Here is a 21816-nt window from a genome sequence, read left to right on the forward strand (position 1 = left end):
ATTTCACTAACCTTTCTAAATATGCAGAAAACTAAAACTAACAATCTTTTGGTATAAAACAACAACACCATGGTAAAATTTTGATAACCTCAACATATTTATGAAAAAATTCATGAAAAAATGGAAAAGAGAATAAAATTCCATAACTTCAAGATTACAGAGAGCAATAACATCCCACAGTGGAATAAAGTTATGCAATCTCAGGATTGCTCGATAAGATCTTCAAAAATACACACTTTCGTATAGGCTTGTTGCTACAATACACAATATTTATAGTCACTGACTTTACAACTCAACTTACTACCAAACAAACTTTCCAGAAGCTTAAATAAGACAACCACATTAATATTACATGAAGCAATGTCAATTTCTCTTCTTCCATAATCTTCCTCCAAGAATCTTCATTCCCATATATCTGCATGCATATCAAAATTTATAACAATAAAAATAACATTTTGATAACAATAAAAATAAAATGTTATGGTTAACCTTGTTATATATAAAAAAATTAGTAAGAAAATTATAAATGCAAGCATCACGGTGGTGGCCTGTGTGTTGGTTCCAGGGCCGCCCTTAAATATTCAGCCATCCACCGTCCTGAGACTTTTCAACTCCATATGGTTCTTGTTAACACAGACCAAACCTGACCTCCTTCATGAGAATGAAACATTTTGCCACGGCTGCATCATCCCACGTGTTCAGTGGCAACTCTGAAATCCATTAGCGGTCCCACCATGAGAGGACTCCTGGTTGTATATGCAGATTTCCTCAGAGACTCTATATTGAGTACTTTTGCGATGATCGTGGTGGTGCCATGAGAGGAATCTTAATGGCAGAAGTGTCCTCAGACAAGTAATTTTATTATAAGAAAAGCAATTACATCTAGAATTTTGCAAGAGTTTATACCCGAACAACCAAACACTCTTGCAATGAGCTATTTATAAGCTCAATGTCCTAACTACCTCTAATTATGGATCACTTATAAAATAGCAAGTGCTCATTTACAATAAAAGATATTCAAACAACTTACTAACAATTCTCCTAAATTAGAGCCTAAAATACGACACATTTGTAGAGTCATATCTTTTTACAACAATATTCTAATTCTAAATATCTACATTTAATAATTAAATATTCTAGATTAATAATTAATAATTTAATATCTTCAATTAATAATTATTTTATTCTAACTTTATAACCTATGATAATATTTTATTTTGGATCATCTAATGTTCCCCTCTATGATCCAAAGATACATTACAAGAGATACCAAGTTCATCCTTGAACTTAGTAAATTTTATTCTTCCAAGAGGTTTCGAGAAAATTTCGGAGATGTGATCTTCTAAAGGACAATAAATTGGCTTGAGGACATCCTTGGCAATGAGAGATCTGATATGATGATACTTGGTGTCCACATGCTTGGTCTTTGAATGAAAAACTGGGTTCTTGGCAAGCTTAATGGCTGACTAGTTGTCAATGAATAATGACGTAGCTTCTGTCTAAGAAATGCCCAAGTCCTGCAAAATTCTGCACAACCAAACAATTTCACATGCTGCTTCCCATGCTGAAATGTACTCTGCTTCTACTGAAGAGGTGGTCACTATAGCTTGTTTCTTACAACTCCAAGACACTGTTGTTGACCCCATGCTTATTAAATAACCTGATGTTGATGCTCGATCATCAATACTTCCAACAAAGTCAGCATCTGAAAATCCACGAAGTACAAAGTTTTTAGTCTTTCTGTAAAGAAGACCAAAATCTTTTGTTCATTGGATATATCGAAGAACTCTTTTGGATACATTCCAGTGACTGTCTCGTGGTTCCTGCATAAAACGTGAAAGAATATTAATTGCATAAGATAGATCAGGGTGAGTGTTTGTCAAATAAATCAAGCTGCCAATCAACTATCTATAATTAGTGTTGTCCACCATTTCCCCCCTTAAAATTTTAAAAGTTTCAAGTTTTTCTCCATGGGGGTAAGAACAGGCTTGCAATCCTGCATTCCAAATCGCTTAAGAACCTTTGCTGCATACTTACTCTGAGAAATGAAAATATGATGTGGACGTTGGAATAGTTCAAATCCAAGATAGTAGTGAAGTAATCCCAAATCTGTCATCTTAAAACTTGCATGTAACTCCATTTTCACCTGTGCAATATGATCATCATTATTTCTAGTAATAATAAAATCATCTACACACATAACAAGAATCACCAGATATTTATCTTGTTGTCGCACATACAAAGTATCATCAGATTCACTTCGTTGAAAACCAACTTTCCTAAGGTATTCATCCATTTTTGCATACCAAGCTCAAGGAGCTTGTTTTAACCCATATAAAGCCTTCATCAATTTGTAGACTTTATGTTCTTGCCCTTGAATTTCAAAACCTGGTGGTTGTGTCATATATACTTCTTCGTGTAAATCCCCGTTGAGAAAAGAACTTTTTGCATCCATTTGATGAACTTTCCATCATTTCTGAGTGGTCAATGCAAGTGTTAATCGAATGGTGTTCCATTTAGTTGTAGGAGCAAAAGTTTCTTCATAATCAATACCTTCCTACTGCATAAGACCTTTAGCAACTAGTCTTGCTTTATAATTTTCAAGTGCTCCATTTTAGTTGTACTTAATTCTGTAAACCCATTTCCATCCGATGGGTTTAACATTTTGAGTGCAGTCAACAAGTTTCCAAGTGTTGTTATCAATTACTGCTCGATATTATTCAATCATAGCATGTTGCCATTCTTTATGTTTTACTTCTTCTTTATATGTGAAAGGTTTAGTAAAATCATTTGCTAGCAAGGCAAAATTTCCTTCACTTCTGTGTGACTTGCTTGTTCCTGTTTTATTCTGCTCATGAGGCCTTACATCTTTCAAAAGTTGATGCTCACTTGTCAAAAGCTGAACTGCCCATTTTGGTAGTTGATGCTCACTTGTTTGAGATTCTGAAAATTCACCATCATTGTAAAGAGGATTAATGTAAACTGATGTTCGTCGATCAGTTGAAGATTTTGGAGGTGGAGAATCACTGTCTAAAGAACTCTTGCTGCTTGGAGATGTGGATGAACTTCTAGAAGATCTAGCTGGTGTTGTTGAAGTAGATGGACTCGATGAATCATCTTCAAATGAAGGAAAATCAAGTTCATACCAATTTGGTCAATTTGGTTGAATTTGCATATTTCCTTTTCTTTGACTGCCTTTAGTTTCCAACTTTTGAAGAAGACTTTCTATTTCTTCAGCACTCTTACTCTTTGTTTCATAAAAAATTACATCCCTGCTCACAATAAATTTTCCATTGGCCAAAATACAGTACCCTTTCTTCTCATCAGAATATCCAATCATTGTGCATTTCAAACTTCTTGAGTCAAGCTTAGTTATTTTTTCTTTGGGAACTAAGGCATAACATACTGATCCAAAAACCCTAAGAGGTTTAACTCAAGGTTTGAAACCAAACAAAGCTTCATAAGGTGTGATTCCATCTAAAGAAGCAGTTGGAGATTTGTTTCTTAAGTAGACAATTATATGAATTGCTTCTGCCCAATATGTTGGACTTAACTTTTTGAAAGTTAACATAGATCTCACCATTCCTAACAAGGTGTGATTCATTCTTTCTACTACTCCATTTTGTTGTGGAGTGTAAACATTTGTAAGATGTCTTCTTATGCCATTATCGCTGCAATAAGTTTTGAATTCATTTGAAGTGAATTCCCCCCCATTATCTGCCTTGAGAGAACCTATCTTTTCTTTGACTTCATTTTCAACAAGCTGGGAAAAAATTTTAAACTTTTCAAATTCTTCTAACTTTTGCTTCAAGAAATAAACCCAAGTCATTCTACTGAAATCATCAATAAATAGTACGAAATATTTGCAGCCATTGAATGAAGTTTGTAGTGGTCCAAAAACCTCACTGTGAACTAGTTGCAGTAGCCTGTTTGCACGACATAAACTTGTTGGAAAACTTTTTCTACTTTGTTTTCCATAAATGCAAGCTTCACATTTTGCATTTTCCTTTTTGAAAGTTGGAAGTCCCTTAACCATCCCTTGTTTTTGCAATTGAGAAAGACTATCAAAATTTAAATGTTCATACCTTACATGCCACAATCTTATAGGTGAAATTCTTGTAGTCATTGCCCCTACAAAGTCAGAATGCCTTGGAATAACTGTCCCTTTCATCCTTAACAATTTCCCATCTTCATAACCTGTCATCATAATTTGCAAACTCTGCTTGACTGAATTAATCTTAACTAAGCCATCTTCCATAATTACCTGATGCCCTACTTGTCGAATCGTGACTAAAGATAACAATTTTTTCTTAAAGGTTGGTACATACCATACACTTGAAATCATTTTTTTCTCCAATGCGAGGGAGAGAAACTTTAACTACACCTTTTCCATAGGGAGTATGTTTCGTATCATCTACAAGAAAGATGGAATTAAGTTGGAAATCTTGAAAATTCCAAAAGAAGTCATGTCGACAAGTCATGTGCTAAGTTGCCCCTGAATCCAAGATCCAAGCATCTTCATAATCACTTTTAAGATGGGAGGAAAGTTGTAATTCCGGCGAAGAAGTAAAGACATATTATGAACTATCATCATCTTGATCATTTGCATATTGTGCTGAGTGCTGATGAAACTTGGGGATTTTATCAATAGAAGTTCAACAATCTTCAGCATAATGTCCAACTTTGTTACATCTTTGACACACAAGTTGACTTAATTCTCTTCCTCTTCTTGGAGACTGTCCTTTGCCTCTACTTCGACTTCTGTTTTGAGTTTGTCCTCTACCTTGATTATTTCCTCTTCCTTGAAAATAGCCTCTGCCTTGAAAATAGACTCTTTCTCGAGTGTTTCCTCTGCCTTGAAAATTACTCCTTCCTGAATTGTTGCCAATGTTAAAGTTGTTTCCTTTGATTTGGCATCGACCACGACTTTGTACTTTATGTGCTGCTTGATTCTGATTGAAATTCCCTCTGCCTCTACTTCTAGAACTGTCAGTTGATGATTTACTAGTGCTGGCCTCTGTGAAAAAGACATCTTCACCAACATTCTTTTTCTTCCCAAAGGTTTTATCATGTTGGGTCAACATTTCACAGAGCTCATCAAACTTTACCTTCTCCAATTTTCTAGTTATTTGTAGAGTTTCCAAAAAATGTGTGTAGGAAGAAGTCCAACAATTAAAATTGTGACCATAAAACTATCATCTACTGCTTGAAAACCAACATTAATGATTTCCTGCTTAATATTCTTAAGTCTAGAGATGTATTCAAGGACATCACCTCCTTCAGTCAATTTTTGTTGCAACCATTTTAATTATAGATCAACTTTCTTTGAATTAGGCTGAATATCAAAGAAATCTTTAAAAAATTGCAAAGCAGACCAAGCATCTGTAGCATTTGCTATATGGACATACATTTCATCATTAACAGAAGATTTAATCAGAGCTAATGCTTTGGCATTCTTAACTTCCCATTTTGCTAGTGCAGCTGCATCTGTGGGTTTATTTGGTTTAATATCACCATCACATATATCATGCCAAATTTCATTATAAATGAGAGTGCTTTCGATGAGGCATTGCCATGTTTTGTAAGATTTTGTGCCTTAAATTTTGTTGGAATCAGAAAACAAATTAATCAACTTTGACATTGTATTGTTGAAGTTTCACACCAAGAATCAGGCTCAGAAAAAATATCAAGATGGGCAACACAACATGCAACACACTATGCAAAAACAATCTATCAGGGCTTGGCCTTGACCCTCGTATAGTCGTTGAAACAGGAGAAAAATGACTGATCTTTGTACTTGACTCTAGTCACTTTCTCAAATATTTACAAGGTAACTTTCAAAATTTGACTTTTATAATGCTCTTGCAAATTTTGGTAAAAAAATGTTACCCCCGTCAAAGTAAAATTACTTTGAATTACAATGTGATGAACCCAAATTTAAATAAAAATCACTTCTTTGAGAAATTACTCAACTCACCTTATTTCTTCATTACAAAAAAAACTTACACATAGAATCTCCTTATTACTCAAAAAAATTACAAAATTTTTAATTTTCAATACCCTCTGACTAATTTTTGACAGAATAATATGGTAAACACAATATTTAAAAATAAATCAAGCTTTGACTTTCAACTGAAACTGTTATCGACTTTGTTTACTGTAATCATAAACTGGCATCAACATTTGAATGATACCAATCCTTACCACACTATTCTGCAATCACAAGTCAAACTTATTTGAAAACTAATCAACCCAGTACGCAATTCTCAGACAATCATCGCTGTAATGGATGCCTTCTTGTGGCGACCTGAGAACACCAATCAAGACTTCTACAGCGCCGATGGAAGAAACTGTAAAAAAAAAAATTATGCTAAGATTGTAATTGTTCCACACAATCACTTGTTGTTCGTGGAATCAACTCCCACATACGGAATAAAGGAATCAAATCTCAATAAACTGCACGCTGAATCATGGAGGCATCCCTCAACACCGAATTTCACTTTGGATCATCAGATTTCAATAGCGCCATCATTGTAATTAAATTTCCAAATGCCAGCAACCACCCGAGTTTACTTTATCTTGAATAATGTTACTTCCAAGCATCCTTTTCCATGGCTTTAGAGGCTTAACATCTGCTAAGAAATTCACCCAAAAAAAAATTGGATCCATGCAAAAACGAGCTATCCCGTGTGGATCTAAGACTTGTTGTAAACCCTAAAGATGTTGTGTCAAAAACTCGAAGTGGCATTGAAAATTAGCCCAAAAATAAACATGATACATTGTGCTGCTTGGAGAATGCACATACATCGCATGCATTTTTTATCCCAGAACATGAAGTCGCAAAAAATTTACTTCAAGATGGCTTCTAAATATTTCCAGCCGAGGGCTTGGCAAAAGAGAATATGTTGTTGTCTTAGAGGACCAGGTGAAATTCACGTTTTCTAAGGACGAAGGGACTCCGGTTGTTGTGAGATCCAGGGATGGAACTGGAAAGAAAACAAATTGGGTTTGTTTCAAGAACCAGAATCGCTAGGCCGAGAGCTAAAAAAAAAAGTAAAGACAACAGTTTGAGAATGAGGATTGCCTAAGGTAATCAGGAGATACGACGGTTGAAAGTGGGCTAGATCTGACAGTGGAGGATGTACTTATCATGGCCAACCAACATGTTGAAGGGGAGCAGATAACATAAATTCAAGATACATAGGCAAATTTTTATAATAATAAAAAGTGATTTTCATATTTAAAATCTAAAATCAATAATAAAATTTATTTTCCTTTTAAACAAAAAACTGGACCATTTCCATACCAATCATTTGTTGATCAATTCAATGGAGTTTTCCAAGAACTTGTAGAGCTGGAATTTCCTCCTCACATCAGCTGCAGCATTACTGGAGCTCTGATACCGCAATAATGGCAGAAGTGTCCTCAGACACGTAATTTTAATAATAAGAAAAACAATTACATCTGGAATTTTGCAAGAGTTTACACCCTAACAACCAAACACTCTTGCAATGAGCTATTTATAAGCTCAATGTCGTAACTACCTTTAATTATGGATCATTTATAAAATAACAAGTGTCCATTTACAATAAAAATTGTTCAAACAACTTACTAACAATTCTCCTAAATTAGAGCTTAAGATAAGACACATTTGTAGAGTCATATCTTTTTACAACAATATTCTAATTCTAAATGTCTACATTTAATAATTAAATATTCTAGATTAATAATTATTAATTTAATATTTTAAATTAATAATTATTTTATTTTAATTTTATAATGTATGATAATATTTTATTTTGCATCATCTAACCAATCTTTGTTGTATATGCAGATTTCCTCAAACTCTATTGAGTACTTCTAATAATTATTCTAGATTAATAATTATTAATTTAATATCTTAAATTAATAATTATTTTATTTTAATTTTATAACGTATGATAATATTTTATTTTTCATCATCTAACCAATCTTTGTTGTATATGCAGATTTCCTCAAACTCTATTGAGTACTTTTGGGATGACCCTCAACTCATGCATTGAGTACTTTTGCGATGATCCTCAACCCTTGCACGCATCTTTGTAGGTCCACAGGGTGGGAATAATATTTGTATTGAAATTGTCTAGAGAATGCCTAATACATAATAGCTAGAGCTCTCGACAATGGAAACACCCACTTCTCAAATATGCTTCCACCATATACATTCTTGGGGTATTCTTGGGATATGAATAAGCGCTATAATGAAAGAGTTTGCCCAAATTTCTGCAATAAAATCCAAAACATCTTCAACCTGTAAAAAGCTACGTGCCTAATACATAATAGCTGCCCAATTTTTTGCAATAAAATCCAAAACATCTTCAACCTGTAAAAAGCTACGCTCAAAAACATCTTCAACCTGTAAAAAGCTACGATCAAAAAAGAGGGCTCGCTCAAAAAGGAAGAAACATACTACTAAAAGGCTAGCTTGCCAGGTATTCATGTGGCACGTCAGGTGTTCAAAATTCAAATTTCAAATGAGAATAGAAAGCTTTAATTGCATTCTGACGGGAGCAGGTCGAACAGTGGGAGAACCGAGGAGAAAGTACGGATACAGGCTGTGAATTACAGTGAAAAGACACAATGCGGCAGAGGCTACCGATTGCAATTAGTTTTCCGACATTCGGAGTGGGATGGGTTTATCCGTTAACGCCAACGGAAACGGAGAGAGTCCGCTGTCCAGGTCGACAAGCCCCCAAAAAATGTGCAATCGAGATAAGCTCAGCGATGAGAACCTACAATCAAGATAACGATTTCCCTGTGATTTTCTGTTTCTAAGCATTTGATCCATTCCGCTGAGCCAAGGGGTATTATTGCACAGTGGGAGATTTTTTTATGTGAAAAATTTGCTGACCATTATTCTCTGGAATCTCAGTATGCAAGTCCATGGTGTTGAAATGCGAAAGTTGCTCATTAGACATTCAGATCTGATATAATCTAAATCGTTGTGCTTAACTGGATGTTGATCCAAGAGTGACGTTGTTGTTTTTTGGGCTCCCACTTTGCAGTGATCATCCTTAGTCTCTGAGAGCGAGACAAAAAGGTTTCGGCATCAATCCAGGGGTCAATTCTTCAAGGGAACATTATGGATGTAATTGTTTTCATCGGTTCATCTTTCATCCTATTTCCTGCCAATGCGAATCAGCCTGAATCCAGATTGAGGAGGCGTCAATTTGGGAGTTCTAACCAAATTGGCAGGAGTGTTGTGGCTCCTCAAAATTAGAAATTCTATGCACCATAAAATTAAATTCCATAATAAAAACTATAGCCATGGGCCATCCAGGAATTTAAGGAGAATGGAACAACCCTAAAAAGCGTATTATTTGCATTGACACTTTTATGTCATAGTAGTATGGTTGGGCTTATGAGCATGATATTTTATATATTAATTAATCATGTAATCTGAATTATTGCTACAGTGTATGCCATTGGGGAAGATAGGCAAAAAGGGAAATGAACTTCAAGTGCAGGACACGAATGCATTTATTGGTGATGGATTTGATTTTCGAGTTAGGTTGTGTCAATGTTGGGCCAACGAAAAAATTAGTATATAATGGTTATAGATGTAAAATTTATTTTGTTTAAAAAGGGTTGGTTGTTTTCAAATTGAAAGCTTTGGTGTCTGAAACATCAATTCTTGTGTGTTTTTATTTGTTATAAAAAGGGTTGGTGGTTCTTAAACTGGAAGCCTCTATGTCTGAAACATTAATTCTTGTGTGTTAGTAAGGTCAAGGTTTTTGATCAACTTTTCAACCATCCTAGCAACTCATGGATAACTGGAAGCAAAATATTCGACAAATGGTGGTTTGGTCCATAGGATGGTTCATTACTTGATGCCTCTTATCGTGGAAGCACCCACGAGCCGAGTTGTCAATATTCTTGATCTTTCAAAGTTCATCAACAATGGTCAGAGGCGGTTACATTTTCAATGGAGGTCAAACAACAGCTTAAAGATGTGGTGGTGGAAGAGCAATGTTTGCGAGATTCCAGAGTGGATATGAGTGCTCATAAATATCACTCAGTCAAATATCATATCATTGTTTTAATATGTGTTCTTAATGTTATCCATGTAAGCATTAAGGGAGGGTGTGTTGGAATTAACACTTCCATGTCATGTGTAATTGTCGTTAGTGGTTACAAAGAGTCGATCTAGAAGTTGGTGTTCCTTATCTCTGAGTTGTAGTTGTGTCATTTCTAAGTCATAGATCCACTTTCTTAGGATCTAGATTCGTGAAAGTCTATGATCTAAGTCCTATATATTTGTAACCATTGCGAGGAATAAACATAAAGTGATTTGTGTTTGGCATAATGTGCTGTCTTTATTTTTCTAACAAGGGATCTCCCAGGATGATGATGAATGAATTGAGCAATGAAATTGAGCAATAGCTTTACTTCCAACAAGTTTCCAACATTATTTAAAACTTGAATATCACCCACCTCATCTTCGCATAGTATGGTAATGTTAGTTCCATTTGTATGAGCCAGAAAAGTAGTCGACCCGGAGGCTTCATCACAGGGTTCTTCGTATTTATTCATACGGAGCCAAAGCTTCCAGTGGAAGTGTGAAGCGTAATAATTGCTCACTCCCAAAGTGGCCAGAATAATCTTGTGGATTCTGTCCGACAACTCCTTTATCCTCTCGAATGATGATGAATGAATTGAGCAATAGCTTCACTTCCAACCAGTTTCCTACATTATTTAAAACTTGAAGATCACCCCCCTCATCTTCGCATAGTATGGTAATGTTAGTTCCATTTGTATGAGCCAGAAAAGTAGTCGACCCGGAGGCTTCATCACAGGGTTCTTCGTATTTATTCATACGGAGCCAAAGCTTCCAATTGCTCACTCCCAAAGTGGCCAGAATAATCTTGTGGATTCTGTCCGACAACTCCTTCATCCTCTGGAAATACTCTCGCATAACTTCGCTGCCATTATTAAAATATATATCAGTTGATAAATGATGTCCAGCTAGTTCAACAGAAAGAACCCTAAAACCTATTAGAAATACTAATACCCTAAATTTTGGGTACGAACAATAAAACATTAAAGACTAAACCCTAAATCCAAGGCAAAGGTGGTCCGTGAGGCCACAAGAGATCACTGAACTCCTCTATCTCTTCAAAATCAGTCCTAATGCCAATGCTCTCATAATAAGGACGCAAAGGTCGACGTAACTGCTGATCACAACCAGGGAAACCTTTTTCTTCTTAGCCTCCGCAGGGAGCTTAAAAATGTCCCTAGAGAGGATTTCTACTCTCTCGATAAGATGGTATGGGATTCCATGATTGGTAAGCCGAAAACACCCCCAATATTCATGACATCTTTTGAATTCCGAGTGCAAGAAGTTTTTCTGATAGTCTTCATCAAATCCCTCGCCTGCCAGTTCCTCCAACTGAATGTGAGAGAGATCGAAGACAGGAATATATTCATCGGTATCAAGCTGATGAGTAGTTGTTACAGGGGCACCACATGAGGGGAGAGAATTTGGGATTGCAGAAGCCACAGGTGTGGTTTTTGGCAGCAGGTCTCTAATCCTTCACTTGCAATTGTTTCCGAGAGAGTCCCGAATATTTCTTTTGTATGGTGTAGTTATATAATAGGAGTTTGTTGAGCTTTGTATATTTGCGGGTCTGGCCTGGCCGACCGTAAGTTTAGAGTGTGGGCATATTCTCACAGACGTGATAAAAATTTTGGTAAATCTTTATTCCTGTCACAAAGTTGAATTTGTGAGCCAGAAGAGTCGTCATTACGTCTTTGTTTAGTATTTCTTCACAATAAGCCTACTTTTCCAATGCAAACATCATTTTTATTTTCGGATAAGGTTTCTTTCCCGACGGAACGTTACATAGACTCTCTTTTTCACTAAACGTATATTCTATTATGTATTTGTTTAATAGTCGTATTTTTGTTACATGGATAATGTGATTTAATATTGATTTTAATTAGTTATAAAGTTATTAAAGTTTTTTTGGTTGGTTGCTTAAAAAAATAGATATTAAATTGAATATTTTAAAAATTAAAAAATAATAGTTTTTTTTAATTATTTTTATGTGGTTTTAAATTGAATTATAAAATATAAAATATATATATATATATATATATATCTTTGGTAAGTCTTATAACTCTGCACAATAAAATTCTATATCATTAAAAATTAAAAAATAATAGTTTTTTTTAATTATTTTTATGTGGTTTTAAATTGAATTATAAAATATAAAAATTATATATATATCTTTGGTAAGTCTTATAACTCTGCACAATAAAATTCTATATCATAGGTCTTCGCCATTTTTTATGAAAAAAATATTAGCAAGATTAAAAATTTTAAGTACAAAAAAAAAAAAAATTCTTTTTTCATTAGTCGTAACTCTTTTTGCTTGTTTTTTCTGTTTATGTTTATTGCCTTCTCATTTTGAATTTTCTAGTTGTAAAGGATTTCTTAATTAAATTTATTTTTACCATATGTTTACTAGAATGTTAATAACTATAAACTTTTTATATTTGTTTATAATTTTTATAAAATTATTTGTTTGGAGTTAATAAAATTTTACAAAGTGTGTCATGGCTTTTTATATTTGTTTATAATTTTAATAAAATTATCTATTTGGAGTTAATAAAATTTTAAAAGTGTTTCATGCCTTAACAATAGAGCAACTAATATGGATAACTTTTGCTATCAATACCTTATTGTCAATTACCTTTTACATTTTCCATAAGAGGCAAAGTACATTGCATATTAGCCTCCTTCTTGTTGTTTTTTTTCCACGTAGTATGTTTTAAGGGTAAACATTAAACATTAATCATCAGTCAACAAGTCAATTATCGGTTCATTAATTTTAAATCATATCCATTGGATATCACTTTATTCTTATTCAATGAATAAAATATGGTAATATTTTTAATTCTTATTGTAATGTTATTTTACATAAAATGTTATTGAAATTTGTTTTTGGAATTTTCATTAGTCATAACTCTTTTTGTTTTTTCTTTCTCTATTTTATTTATTGCCTTCTCATTTTAAATTTTCTACTTGTAAAGGATTTCTTAATTACATTTATTTTCACCATCTGTTTACTAGTTCTAATGTTTTTTTAACACGAAAGAGTATTACATATGTATTGATCCATGCCAGGTCGCAGCAAAAAAACAACAGGAGATTTACAATTCAACTACATTGCCATTGATAGGCTTCATAAGCTGCAAACTGACTATCCAAGCCCATTTTTCTTTCAAAATTACAAAAAGCGATTGTGCAACTACATAATTACTAGTATAGGCATTACAAAATTGCGATAATAACAAAATACATTTAAAATTCGACAATAAATAGACATATTTTACAGACTAATCCTCAGGGTCAGCTGGAATGTTGAGATCGAAGTCAGTGGTTTCTTTTGCTGGTTGGTAGTTCTACATAACCAATTGAATTTGAAGGTCTTTGATCTTTCTTCTCAATGCATCTACTTTTTCCTCTTGCTACCAGATTGTGTTTCTCTCTCGACATTCAACTACTACATTTTGGAAGCCTCTCCTCTCTAATGTTGAAGACTCTTCTTAAGTTCTTCCATATCCACACACAATTCGGAATGTTCCCTATCACAAGAACCATTGGTGGTGGGAGAGGGTGGAACAAGCTAGAGTTGGACACTTTTCCCACTTAATTTTGGAATGACCAAGAAAATTTCCCAAGCGCGGTTGGCAACGTACCCAAGAGCCACCTTCCTTGACGACGAAATAAAATTGGTGTCGAGAGATAATTGACGCATAGAGACAATTAGCTTTGAGACTTTGTGACCTTTCCCCATGAGCCAATTGACACTAAGGGGCAGGAAACCCAACGAAAACCCAAATGATCAAAAAGTGGAAGGGCCTCTCATAGTGGGGCTCAGTTCTATATTCATTGCAATTCTTTTCTCCTAGCTCGGCCTGAGTTACGAGAAATAGACCCTCACCCGACTGGGCGAATAAGCTTCCTCCAACTACCAAGATCATCCACTGATAGCCCAAACTCTTCCAAAGAACCATATCACATACGACCCTTTGGACAGAGTCAGACACCTTCTTATTGTTGAGGTTTGGACAGTTAATCAACAATTTATAAAGATGTCCGAATAGAAACCTCGTGTATCTTTGAAATATGACAAGCTTACCTATAGGATCCCACTTTGCTTCCATGATTTCTTCGGTATTTGAAACGGTCTTCACCGATCCGATAATCACCCTATGAGTGACCGTAGATAAACATTTATTGGAGAAAGGTATTACAGACTCATGTGCTGGTGTGTGTTTTGTGTTATTTAAGCAACGGATCGATTAGATTTCCAATACACAAACATTTAAATGGAAAGATAGTAGAGAAATACAGTAAGCAGACACAAAACACAAGAAGTTAATAAGGAGTTCACCGTATTCTCCAAGGCTACATCTCTAGTCCAGCTCTCAGTGGTGGCCTTATTTTATTATGTCTTTAAGCAAAGAATTACAATGTAGGGACTTAATGTAAGTTCTCCTGAAGCAGGTTTTGCTTGGCAGGGTGGTTGTTGGATTCCCAAAGCCACTTGAGTACACATATTTCTTCTTTCTACCAGCTCTGTGACCTTCTGGTCTACGGTGGAAAGAGCCCAATGTGGTGCTCAGTCCGTATAGATCCTCTCTGGGATGACTTGAATCTTTCAAGCTCTTTCGGTGCTCAATGTTGCATTTGATTAGCTCGGCCCTTTGTCTTCTGTTGCTTTTGCTTCACTGTCTTCTTCTGTTCTCTGTCTTCTGTCTTTCTGTGTTCAGTCTTCCTCTCGAGGTTCACTGTTCCACTTTCCTGTCTCTGTGTATTCTATCTCCATTCATGGCTTTGAAGCCATTTGTTCCAAGACTGTTCGGTTCCTCTTCCACCTTCGTCGATTCACCTTCTACAGCTACGCTTGGAGTTCCCTGTTCGACATCATCATCAACGCTCAGGGAGTGGCCACATGTCCTCCTCTAAACGGTGCCAGCCTGCTTCGTTGGTTCGTTTCTTTGATTACATCATGGAATGAGTTCTTCCTCCACTGTGGCGATCAAACGAACTTCAAATCCTTCTAAATTGCGGCTCATTCCTTCGTCGATTCCACTCCCCCCATCGGGCATGATCTCAGTTGTCCGATCTCGGTCCCCCAGATCCAACGCCATAAGCACGTTTTGTGCGGTTGACATGCTCGGCCTTTAACGCGCAATCAATGGCGGTTTTCTCTCACCTCCGCTTGCCATGCATTGATCATTGAGTGGGATTGTTCCAATTTCTCCAAAACTACTTACCATTTGAGGGCGTCCCAATAAATACTACCGGTTTTCGGAGCGCGGGTCCTGCCTTTGTCCTTTTAGCACTTTTTGCCTTTTCGCCCACGGTTCTCTGACTCGCCATGTGTCTGAGTGCTCGGGCTTCCCCCATTTCTGCCTGTTTCGCCTAGCGATGCGCGATTAGGCGCTAATCGCGCATCAAAAATCACCTCCTTTTCCAGATCCAGGGCCCCCAAGGGCTATTTTGACCTCCCGCGCAGTCTCCATGGGCCTCGGTCAGCGGGCTTTGATGGAGGTCCTCGCTGTTCCACGTTGGCTGCCATTGCCACTGGTTTTCGGTGTTTTTGATCGCTGTTTTGGAATTCTTTGATGTTTGTCCAACCTGATACAATCATGGTCTTCCCAACAGTTCTTTATGGATCCAATTCGGATCACAGCGTTCCGGATCCAATTCGGATCACAGCGTTCCCACTGAAAAGCCTTTTGGACCACCAAAAGTTGGTTTTCAAGCATCGACTAAGTGAGGGTATTGTTTTCTCACCTGTCCAATATCAATCCACTTTGCACTGCTTGGCTTCGAACCTTTTAGCCCAATCCTGAGGTATTCCATATTTCCCCTGTGCGTCGTCCTTACCTTCGTATCCAGCACTGTGTCTTCCTGCAACTCATTGAGATATTCAGGTAGCAGGTCATCAATAGAAGGCAATTGACTTTGCTCTTCAGGGTCCTGAATCATTGAAGGTTCAAACAATCTCAAGCAATCTGCATTTATGACTGAGTAGATGTGCATGTAAGCTGGTAGATCAAGGCGAATGGCATTTTCACCAATCTTTTCAAGTATCCTAAAGGGTCCATACCTAATAGGCTTTAGCTTTTTACCTTCACTTTGCATCATGTCGTTGTTGATATATAGCCAGACCTGGTCTCCAACTTGAAAACTATGCTCCATCCGATGCTTGTCATGCCTAGCCTTATACTTGGCTTGGCTCTTTTCCAGCTGTTCCTGTACTGCCTGGTGGATCTCTTGGATCTGTTCAACGAACCTGGCTGCCTTGTCCACATCATTGTGTCCATAAACCATGGTATCTTTACCAAAGACAAAATCCAAAGAATACCTTGGTGTGAAACCAAAATAGGTCTCAAAAGGAGATCTCTGTGTAGAAGAATTCTTTACTCTGTTGTAAGCATGCTACACATAACACAAGTGTTCATCCCAAAGCTTAGGATGTTTGCTGCAATATCCTCTCAGCAACTGGATCACTGTCCTGTTTACTACTTCTGTCTGGCCATCTGTTTGTGGATGAAAAGTTGTGCTTTTCTTTAGTTTGGTGTCCATCAGTTCCTACAGACTCGACCAAAACTTCCCCAAAATTTGGGTGTTTTGATCAGATACAATGGAAGTGGGTAATCCAAAATGAACCAATACATGTTCAAAGAACAATCTTGCAGTCTGTTCAACTGTAAGTTGTTTATTACAAGGTATCAAAATACACATTTTGCTGAACCTATCCAGAATAACATATAGATAATCATGACCTTTCCTAGATTTAGGCAGTTCTCCAACAAAATCCATGGAAACACTCTCCCAAGGGTGAGAAGGAACTGGCAGTGGAGTGTACAAGCCTAGTTTTCTGTTTCTGGGCTTACTTTTAGCACATATAGCACACCCTCTTACATATCTAGAAACTGTCTCGTTCATTTTCGACCAATAGCAAAATATTTGCAGCTGTGCAACTGTTTTACTTACCCCGAAGTGACCTGATATTAGAGAAGTGTGTGCTTCCCTAATTATATTTATCCTCTCAGTTTGTGGAATGTAAAGTTTCCCACAATGATATAAGAGTCGGTCCTTCATATGATAGTCCAATTCTTCTACTCTTTTGCCTTGACTCAAAGTTGCATATACATCTTTAAAGTCCATATCCTGAGCATATTGTTCAATGTAGGTTTCATGTAGTACAGAATTATGCTTAGGTATGGTAGATGCATTTATAATGGGTCTAGATAACATGTCCGTAACCTTGTTATGTATGCCCTTTTTATATCTGATGACTAAATGAAACTGTTGTAGAAAACCCATCCATCTGTAATGTCTTGATTGCTGCAACTTAGTTTGGGAGTGTAGATATTGAAGTGGTTGATGATCAGTATGTATTACTGTCTCTTTGCCCATTAAGTAATGTTTCCACATTTTCACACTCTGAACTAATGCATACAATTCTTTATCATATGTAGGATAGTTAACTACTGCAGGATTAAAAGTCTCAGAATGATAACATATGGGTTTACGATGCTATGTCAACACTGCTGCCATGGCATAGTCACTGGCATCAGTTTGGATCTCAAATGGTCTTTGTAGATCTGGTAGTGCTAGTACAGGTGTTGTACTAATCTTTTCTTTCAAGGTGTCGAAGGCTTTTTGATATTTTCCTCCCCACTGAAAGACCTTATTCAATCCTGTTAAAGCATTTAAGGGAGCTGCAATTGAGGAAAAGTTAGAAATGAATGTCCTCTAATATTGTGTTGCTCCTAAGAAGCTTCTCACTTCTGTAGCAGACCTAGGTTTAGGCCAGTTCACAATGACTGCCACTTTAGAGGGATCTATTTTCAATTCACCCCCCCTCACTATATGACCCAAGTAGTTTAGAGATGTTTTGCCAAATTCACATTTTGAGAGTTTAACATAAAGTTTTTCTCTTTTCAAAACATCTAGTGTCTGGTTAACATGCTTTAAATGTTCTTCCCACGTTTTACTAAAAATTAGAATGTTATCTAGATACACAATAACAAAATCATCAAGAAAAGGTCTGAGTACATCATTCATTAATGTCATGAAAGTAGCAGGAGCATTAGTTAAGCCAAAAGGCATAACCAACCATTCATACAATCCCTGCTTTGTTTTGAAAGTAGTCTTCCATGCATCTTGCTCTACAACTCTGACTTGATGGTATGCACTATACAAATCCAGCTTGGTGAAATAAACAACTTCCTTCAATTGATCTAAAAGATCATCTATGCCAGGAAGGGGATAAAGTTTTTTTATTGTTATCTTATTCAGTGCTCGGTAGTCAATGCACATTCTCCATGAGCCATCTTTCTTTCTCACCAAAACGATTGGTGACCCACATGGTGATGTGTTAGGCCTGATGAACCCTTTCTCGAGCAACTCCTGCACCTGCTTCTTGATTTAAGCATTCTCTAAAGCAAAAAACCTGTACATTCCAATGTTAGGCAATGGAAAATCTTCTGGCAAAATAATATCATGTACTATTCCCTTTTTGGGTGGCAAACCTTTAGGTTCTTGAAACAAGACATAATACTCTGAAACAACCTTTTCTATATCAGCCTGTTGTTCAGCATTACACCCCTCAAATACATTGGTTTTATCATGTTTCTTTTCCTTTACAACCATCAGTAAGAATTGTTTGCATGAATTTATTATTCCTTTCATCTGCCCTGAGTTTATGAGAGTATAATTATTCTTGAGCTTATGAGCTCTTACAAAGTATTCGATTCCATCTTTAACAAGCAGATACTTGTTCTCAGCTCTATAGAAAATAGCCTTTCTATCATACAAGTAAGGACTTCCTAAAGCAATTCCACATATATCGAAAGCAATTATGTCTAACTCAACCTCATCTACAAACGTTGACCCAAAAGAAAACTTGAGTTTGCACTGTCTAGTCACTTGTAGTTGTGCTTTATCATTCAACCATCCTAATGGGTATGGTTTCTTGTGAGGTATAGTTGCTAATCCCAATTTCTTTACAATTGCTTCAAAAATAAAATTTACTTGTGATACACTATCAAACAAAGTATCAATCTTTTGATTTTTGGAAATAAATCGAAGATGGAAAAGCTCATGTCTTTTTCTCTCATTTTCTTCATCAACAACAGTTTGAGTAGAATTACTAGTAAATGCTTCAGAATTCTTACCTTTTATACCTGTGGCTACAATAATTGTTTCATCTCTTGATTCTGACCCCAAATCTTTCTGAATAGCTGCAATAGTCTTCTTCTTCTTGCCCTCAGACTTCTTAGGTCTCAGCTCCGGATGCAGAATCCAACAATGCTCATTATCATGCCCCTCCTTTTTACAGTGAGTGCATGAAGCTTTGCTTTTCTGTGCAGTGTTAGTCTTCCTTGCTTTCCACTTCTACTTTTTCTTCTCCTTGCTCTTTCTTACAGTGGGCTGGGATGGTCCCCCAACTTCTGGATTTCCATTCTTTCCTCTAGCTTCTAGATGAGTAGCTTGTACAGATACCTCATCTATACTAGTGGGATAAAACATGAGGATGATATGCCTCATGTTGTTGTGTAGATCACCAATGTACTTCAAAAGAGTCTCTGGTGAGTCTAATGAGATACCCAACATCAATGCTCTCTTTCTGAATTCTTGAGTATACCCTTTCACACTTTGCCCTTTCAAATGTCGAAGAGTTTGCCAACTCATCATGGCTTGTTGCATGTAGGCCAATGGATAGAACTACTTTTGATTGCAAAACCAAATTCACTCCAGACAGAGATGGTCTTACCATGTCTTTTCATATCAGCTTCGGTTCTGCCTTCCCACCAAACCAAGGCAGTGCCTCCTAGGCATAGGCTTGCTAGCTGAATCTTACTCTTCCCTGAGTCTATGTTCTGTACCCTGCAATACACATCAATTTGTCTAATCCAATTGTCCAACTTCTCAGCATTTAGTTCTCCATCATATATAGGCAAATCAAACTTAACATCTAGCTTGATCAAAGATGCTTTCTTATTATGCACATGGCTATTAGGAGGTGTGAGAAAGCTTTCCTCTTTCCCTTTTCCTTTTGAGTGGTCATGGAAGTGAGACTCATCTTCTTCTTTATCTTGTTTAGAACCTGATGAATCTTCAACGTTATGCTTTCTAAAGTCCTTATACATTTCTTCTACAATAGACTTTATAGCTGGGAAACTTTCTATGAATTGAGGGTCTGGCCCCACAGAACCTTCCTCTAACATTGTCTTCCGAGGATAGACTCTCCCAATTTCAGGATTAGTTTCCACCAACTCTCCTTCTCCTAATTTGAGCTTTGATCTAGTGAGTAGTCAATAGCTAAGCCAACACAAGCTTGTCTAACCTTACAACCTAAAGCTCTAATACCACTTGATCTGATAATCACCCTATGAGTGGCCGCAGTTCAAGATTCATTGAAAAAAGTTATTACAGGCTCATGTGCTGGTGTGCGTTCTGTGTTATTTAAGCATCGGATCGATCAGATTGTCAATACACAGACATTTAAATGGAAATACAACAGAGAAATATAGTAAGCAGACACAAAACACAAGAAGTTAATAAGGAGTTCACCCTATTCTCCAGGGCTACATCTCCGGTCCAGCTCTCAGTGGTGGCCTTATTTTATTGTGTCTTTAAGCAAATAATTACAATGCAGGGACTCAATGTGAGTTCTTCGGAAGCAGGTTGTGCTTGGCAGGGTGGTTCTTGGATTCCCAAAGCCACTTGAGTACACAGACTTCTTCTTCCTACCAACTTTGTGACCTTCTAGTCTACAGTTGAAAGAGCCCAATGTGGTGCTCAGTCTAGACAGATCCTCTCTAGGATGGCTTGAATCTTTCACGCTCTTCTGGTGCTCGATGTTGCCTTTGGTCAGCTCGGCCCTCTGTCTTCTGTTGCTTTTACTTCACTATCTTCTTCTATTCTCTGTCTTCTATCTTCCTATGTTCAGTCCTCCTATCGGGGTTCACTATTCCACTTTCCCGTATCTGTGTATTATGTCTCTATTCATGGCTTTGAAGCCATTCGTTCCAAGACTGTTTGGTTCCTCTTCCGCCTCTGTCGATTCACCTTTTGCAGCTGCACTTGGAGTTCCCTATTCGGCGTCATCATCAGCGCTAAGGGAGTGGCCACATGTCCTCCTCTAAACGGTGCCAACCTACTTTTTCAGTTCGTTTCTTCGGTTACATCGTGGAATGAGTTCTTCCTCCACCGTGGCGATCAAACGGAATTCAAATCCTTCTAAATCGTGGCTCATTCCTTCATCGATTCTGCTTCCCACATCAGGCACGATCTTAGCCATCTAATCTGGGTCCCCCGGATCGAACGCCATACGCACATTTCGCGCAGTTGACTTGCTCGGCCTTTAACATGATCAATGGCAGTTTTTTCTCACCTCCACTTGCCACGCATTGGTCGTTGAGTGGGATCGCTCCAATTTCTCCAAAATTGCTTACTGTTTGAGGGTGTCCCGATCAATACCATCGGTTTCCGGAGCGCGGGTCCCGCCTTTGTCCTTTTAGCACTTTTTGCCTTTTTGCCCGCGGTTCTCCAGCTCCCCATGCGTCTGAGTGCTCAAGCTTCCCCCATTTCGGCCTGTTTTGCCCAGCGATGGCGCTAATTGCGCATAAAAAATCACCTCCTTTTCCCGATCCAAGGCTCCCAAGGGCTACTTTGACCTCCCGCGCAGTCTCCATGGGCCTTGGTCAGTGCACTTTGACCGAGGTCCTTGCCGTTCCATGCTG

At 37.1% G+C, this 21816-nt stretch overlaps 1 pseudogene; it reads right to left on the minus strand.

The window, feature by feature from the left end:
• Positions 1-200: 200 nt before the first annotated feature.
• Positions 201-21374, minus strand: LOC149206225 (C4-beta,C20-epoxidase-like; annotated as a pseudogene).
• Between the last annotated feature and the right edge of the window lie 442 nt (positions 21375-21816).

This window comes from Pinus tabuliformis, chromosome 1_2, assembly GCF_031772625.1.
Source record: "Pinus tabuliformis cultivar Carrire ecotype Pingquan chromosome 1_2, CPIR1, whole genome shotgun sequence".
NCBI lineage: Eukaryota > Viridiplantae > Streptophyta > Pinopsida > Pinales > Pinaceae > Pinus > Pinus tabuliformis.